A 6684-nucleotide genomic window follows, 5' to 3' on the forward strand; every position below is an offset into this window, starting at 1 on the left:
ATATATATATATATATATATATCCTATGAATATGTTGTTAGAGACCATCGCCACCAGACGATCTAGTTAGTTGAAGAGTGACACTTGATTTTCTCCATCAATCGTTTTTAACATGAATGATTGTCGCATAAACACTTGTATTGTGGTTTGTTATTTTGTAATTAATAACTGGCGCTATTTCTCTTCACACACGTACATATATATATATATATATATATATATATATATATAGATATGACGACTTATGTTCACAGTTGTTATTATTTCTATATGAAGTCATATACCAAACAGTATATAAAGATTTTATTTATTAAAGTGTATATATAGGAAGTAAATTATTAAAGAAGCATATTTTATATATACGTGTGAATGTATGTAAACAATTCTTTGGTTTTGTTTATTGTTTCAGTTGTTAAGATTCTTTTCTTTTTCTTTTTCCATTTTTTTTTTTTTTTTTTCATTTTATTTTTTTTAACTTCATATGCATAGTACATGTAACAATACGAACACACACCCACACACACGCATATGTCAAGTTGGTGGTGTTGGTGAAGTTTGTTGAATGAAAAAATCTGCTTAAAGTCACATACGTTCTTCGGTAATGCATCATGCCTGAGTTGTTTTTGGTGCATTGGTATAACGTTATGGATCTAACGTTATTACCGCTGTAACTATGGTTTTTTTTTTGTTTGAAACATTTTTACATATTATAAGGTGTTTTTCTAGAGCGCATTCTATAGCGCATTTTCAAGTACAAACAATAATAAATAAATAATAAATAAATAAATAAATAAAAAATAAATAAAATAAAAATATTATTGTTTGTACATATAGACAAGCAAACGTACATACATATTAGTTGAAAGTATTCGCTTAGAATTCATTTGATTTTATGTATAGAAATTAACATCGAACGGCTATGATTTAAATTTGTTGTTGTGTATAGTCAATCGATAACAAACGTTCATATAGTATTTCTTCCTTTCTAGGTCACGAATACAAAAATTTTATGATTTTTTTTTTTTTTTTTTTTTAACAAATTACTATGTCAAATCTAGCGAAACTTGTATATGTACATACATATATATGTATATATATATATATGACATAATAGAGGTAAAAAGAATCGAGTAACATTCTCTTTAAAAAAAAAAAGCATTTCATGATTCACTTCGAGAAGTTTATTTTAGCATGTAATGAAATTCAATCATAAAAATCCCAATTTCTCTAATAAGAGCAATAGCAATAGCAGCAACACCTTGTCAAGCAGGAAGTTCGTTTCAATGTCTCTTTACTATTAAAATCCACGTGCGCTGCAAAATGAAACGATTTAACTGATTTTTAAAAGCTTAATCTGAGGAGATCAGAAAGCTAAAAAAAAAAAAAAAAAAAAAAAAATAATGGAAACGAAGGAAATAAGGTTTTCAAGTCATACAATCGTGACTTGTAGTAAATAGACAAACAATAGAAAGAAGAGAAAAAATAAAAAAAAAAAAACTATTCAGCTACACATATACATGCGCAAAAATAGACATACTTTTAAGGCGTCCTCGCGGTATTACAAACTTTCGATAACACTACTGCCTATATGGGATTTTTATTGCTTATAATAACGATGGAGCGTCCATGGGCGTCCATATTCGATATATTAAATCTTGCAAAAGTATACTACGAAGAGTCTATGCATCCTGTAGAGGAGTAGGCAGTACCGATTCATGCAGATTCTGCAAAGGGGCGTGGGAGATGTCTCATTATATTCCATGTGAATGTGAGGCCATCTTCAGAATTAGACACCAAGAGTTTGGCGAGCATTTTATTACGCTGGACACAATATAGTGCTTCGATCCAAAGAAGTTGGTGGGATTCTTAAAATTCCTAAAACTGGAGAGCTAGTGGCATGGGCGTGTACAATGGTTCTCATCGGTCGTGGTGCGTCTTGCCCACGTAATTAATTAATAATAATGCAGTAAGTGTCAGGGAACAGATGTGGCCACGTGTACCCTTCCGTCCATATGATTATATCACGTTTCCATGCACAAATCAAAATTATACAACTTAAAGCTTTCCTATTGATCACAATTTCAACTGACGGCCATCCGGATGAACTTGGTTTAATCAATTTCACTATTTAAGCCAATCAAGAGCATCTATAGCCATAGGTATTTTAGGCTGAGCAAAACAACGCAGACAGAGGTAAAAAGAGAGGAACGGACGGATGGACATTACAAGTGCATATTAAACTTGTTCGGATATATGCAACACGCAGAATGACTTTAAATAGATCCACCGGTCGATTCAGAAACGTATTCTCTCTGTCTTGTGTTCGACCTACACGACGCTGTTTTTGAGATATTTTAATAAAATACCGTACACTGACTTGTTTTGACACAAGCATCAAAACTATTTTGAAAAGTCGTTATATGAATAATTGTAGGGTGGTGGTAGGCTATGGTTCGCTATAACTATTTTCCGTTTTTAGGGGTTCGTTCGCCATGTTACGGAAAAATTATAACCGTTTAATGCAGTTAATGCCGTACAATGATCGAATTAACATATTCCCATAATTGGAAATGCACCCAAGTGCTCTAAATACTAAATTTAATTACGTATGTGCCTTAACGGGATACAACACGTGTCGAAGTGTTGAGGTGCTTAAGCAAGTACAAACACATTTTATGCGGGATACTAAAAAGAAGGGCGAAAAAGACATATCGTGCTGTAAACAATTATTACCAAAATTTATATGCAACCAAAAAAACACTCTCTTCTATATGTTAGATACATTGCTGCATATGTGCAGAGGGGAAGTGAAGTTTTGACAATATTAGCTAATGCACAAGATATTCAGTCTCCGTAAGACAAAAGCTCACCCATTCACTTAAATAAATATCATCGAGATTAGTCTACAGATTTTGCAGACACAAGAAGAAGAAGAAAAGTCAACTAAATTAAAAAAAAATAAAAAATTGGTAAGATACATACCAACCTTTTGTAGTCAACCAATGAAAACATTTGTTAAAGTCGCATAACTCTGTCGATCGTTTCGACTATGACTTCCCGTAAATGCGAAAAATTTGTATCTAGGGGCAGAATTTCTTATGTCAATCTTGATGACAACATTTTAAAATAAATTATGACTTAGCTTTTAAACAAGTAATGCACATACACGGATGCAAATCACTTCATATATGTTGAATTAAGAAAAAAGTTCGTGGCGTTTTTTATAATGAATGTTTTTGCGGTTATTTTGGTAACACTATTGTAACGGTCCACACTACAAAGCAAGTAAACGATGAGATTGTATAGAAAATTTGAAAAAGAAGAAACACATTCATTAATTTAATCGAAAGTAATTGAGTTTTGAGAATAAATAAAATCGTTTTACTCTGCAAAATCATCCTTTCGATCATGATCGCAAAGTTTATCAAGGCTTGCGAGAAAGTTCGTGGTAGTTACAGTGCAGATGCTTTATTATTGTTAATGGCAAGGAAATATTCTGCTTGCTTCCACTCTAGAAGCTTCGATGTCAAAGGTTTGCCATACTCTCACCAATCGTTCTTCAAAAAGGGAGATAAAGTCGGTACTTTTCAACTGACGGCCTCATGTCTGAATTCTAGATTGGCTAAAACATAATTTTCAACGATTTGCATAAAGCTGGATACAAAAAGTATTTCGATATTTGAACACCACATGAATTAATAAAGACATGCACGCCTGCAGTGAAATTACATTCACCAGCGAAATGCTGCTGAGAAGAAATAAAATCAAGCCATGTCTGATGAGATTGATAACCGATAATGAAAAATGGATAAGATATGACAATAATGTGTGGAAAATATCAAAGCTGCACAAACGTCCAAATTAGCATCACTTAAGTTAATGCTGTCATGTTTCATGTAATATATCATTAGTTGCGCACATCTAGCGAATCGAGTGAATTCGTTCCTTACTATCAACAAGTCAGACGATGAAAGCACATAAACGGAGTACAGCATCGGAAAAAGATTAATAGGGAAAGCCTCGCCCGTGATCGTGACAATCCCAGACCAAACATTGGCCCGGCCCAAAATTGAGAGAATTTAGCTAAGTAACTCCGAGTTTCTATAATGTCCAAAGCAAAAAAAAATTTCCATGGTTCACCTCCCCAAGAGTTTATTTGATTTTTAAGCTTGATAATACTTAACAGCGACTTAACACTCCAAACGAAAGTATTAGGTCGTAATCTAAGAAAAATTGCATTAATTATCGAATTTTTGCTAATTTTGCTAAAATAATCCTATGACGTAAAGAACTGAATTCAGAGATCGTGAAAAGGGTTATGGTAAGTGAATGAGTTCATAGCGCGTATGATTAATTCTAATGTAATGTGTGAATGCTTCAATGCACGTAATTTAATCCTTTTGCTTTTAACATGTTTTTCCTTTATATTCTTAGCACTTTTTCGATCTCTTTTGTACCCAGTGATGGGAGAAACGTATAAAGTCTCAATCGTACGCGAAAGGTGAAGTTAGGAAAGCTAAAGCTAAAATATACAATGGGAAGGCGGACTATAGACTTAACGGACGAAGAAACATACACACATGCTGGTGGCCAAAAATATCAAAGAGGCGAAGCGGTAAAGAGACACACATTTTCGAAGGGACGTACAAGTAACGGAGGAATGCTTGACAGTGCAGTTTAGGAATTTATATTTTTCAAATTCTTCTTCTTCTTCTTCTTCACTCTATGTTCAACCAACATCGAAGGATGGGGGTAATTTTCAATTTGTCAAAAGGTTTCCAACGTTAGCCCAGAAGGAAGCTTCAGGGAACCGGCAGGGTACATGCACTCTTGATCAGCATCAAATTGTAAATCAATTTAAGCACGTCCGTCTATCCGTCTTGGTCCCGATGACAGGTATAAAAGTCTCGTCCCTCACAACCAAATATAATTTTCTTTCTTGTTTTTTTTAATTTTAATTTGACAGCCTAAGGATCCTCTGACATGGCAAGTGAAAAAAGTAAATTCACGACAACAAAACCATCAAATCAAGTTAAGGACAGATGCGAAGCAAATACTCTTAAAGACACCTGGCTAAGTCGATTGCGCTAGTCATACTTAGCAAGTAATAAAATTTACATTTTAAGGGCTGCATTACAGCAATAAACGTAAAAGTAAACCTTACACAAACCTATACCAACCTCTGTAATGAGTATAAAAATATTAAAATAAAGCAAATACAAGCGCTATAGTAGGCCATGAGTCACCGCAAAATACCCTACACCGCTCTATAGTTATTCATCCAACTACTTTTTCAAATGAGGTGTCATAAGGAAAATGCTCGAAAAAATGGTCCGATCCAAAATATTTTTAATAGCATGCGCCCTTGGACCGAAACACGTCAGTGTAACAAATTTCATCGAAATAATAGTGATCAGTCGGCGGAAGAAAAAGAATTTTCAAAACAGACAGACGGACAGACAGAAAGTGATTCTGAATAGGTGTGTCAAGTTTTTCTAGGTGTTGGATAGGTTCGTACAAACTTATTATACCCTTGCATAGTAAGCGTTATAGGGTATAATTATGTACGACTTGGATCGGATATTTTATTACTCACTACTACCTTCTTAGGTCATTTAGGTTAGAATAAAAGGGAACAAATATCAGTTTCTCGGTATTAATGGACAAACAATGTTACAGTTTACCTAAAATATTTTTTAGCTCAAGCTTTGGTTGTAACGTTATTAACGAAAGCTTCAGATCCATACCACTTCTTATTCCCTAATGCAATAAAAAGCCCAACGTGAATAAATTCCTTACTATTATTAGCTGGACAAAAAAAGCTGCCTCCCAAAAGTGGTTGATAAGGCAAAATTAGAGATCCAGTTCGTCTCTTTGGGCAAAGTTTTCAAAGTGTAATCACATTTCTCATCTGATGGAGAGCTACAAACACAAGCATGACATCAATTCATCTCCTCATGTTATGCTTGCATGCCATGCGTGCCTGCTACTACTATGCACTCTATGCGTTACATACACTTTGCAAACTTAATAAACCAACTCTTTTGTACTGATATATACATATATATATATATATACACCTATGTCCGCGTTTATTACTCCGTAGTATATTAATATAGTTTCAATTAACTGAAACTAAGGTATTTGTTACATTTGACGCCAGCAAATCAAGCAATGCATATACAAACATCTTAAGTACATATACGCAATGGTGGAATCCTCTATATATATATATGTGTATATGGCAATGCTAGGTAATTAATGGTGGTTGCAATACAGCCCGCATTACTTTAATGAAATGCTTAACAATATGTATGGTTTTCGAGGTTAGAAAATTAAACAGTAACAATAACAACAACAATTACATACAATTTTTTGTGGCTTACTTGCCTTAAGTAATTATTTATTTGTAAAATTTTGTTGTTTCGTTTCTCTTATTTTTCACACATTTAATTAAAACGTGTTTTGCATAAATGATACGGTTTGTTTTTTTTTTTTTTTTTTAATTTATATTACGTCTATGCATAATTTCATAGCAAAACGCTGACGCAATTGCTTTGCTCCGCATGCTTGCAATTTATGCCAATATATGAAACAAGTCGTTATTCAAGAAATCTTCATAAGATATATTAAGTGATAACACTTTTTAAAATTCGACAAAGAAATCAGATACATAAGACATCA

The 6684-nt window shown here is 33.4% G+C and overlaps 1 protein-coding gene and 1 long non-coding RNA gene across 5 annotated transcripts in view; one reads left to right on the plus strand and one right to left on the minus strand.

Annotated features, from left to right (window-relative positions):
• LOC119639969 (box A-binding factor) overlaps nucleotides 1–6684 on the minus strand; it is a 29939-nt gene that overhangs the window by 16608 nt on the left and 6647 nt on the right. The window lies entirely within an intron of this gene.
• Nucleotides 1009–5198, plus strand: LOC119639971. The gene is made up of 2 exons (XR_005247590.1): nucleotides 1009–4321; nucleotides 4435–5198. It is a non-coding gene; the product is annotated as an uncharacterized LOC119639971 (long non-coding RNA).

This window comes from Glossina fuscipes, unplaced genomic scaffold, assembly GCF_014805625.2.
Source record: "Glossina fuscipes isolate IAEA_lab_2018 unplaced genomic scaffold, Yale_Gfus_2 114, whole genome shotgun sequence".
Classification (NCBI taxonomy): Eukaryota; Metazoa; Arthropoda; class Insecta; order Diptera; family Glossinidae; genus Glossina; species Glossina fuscipes.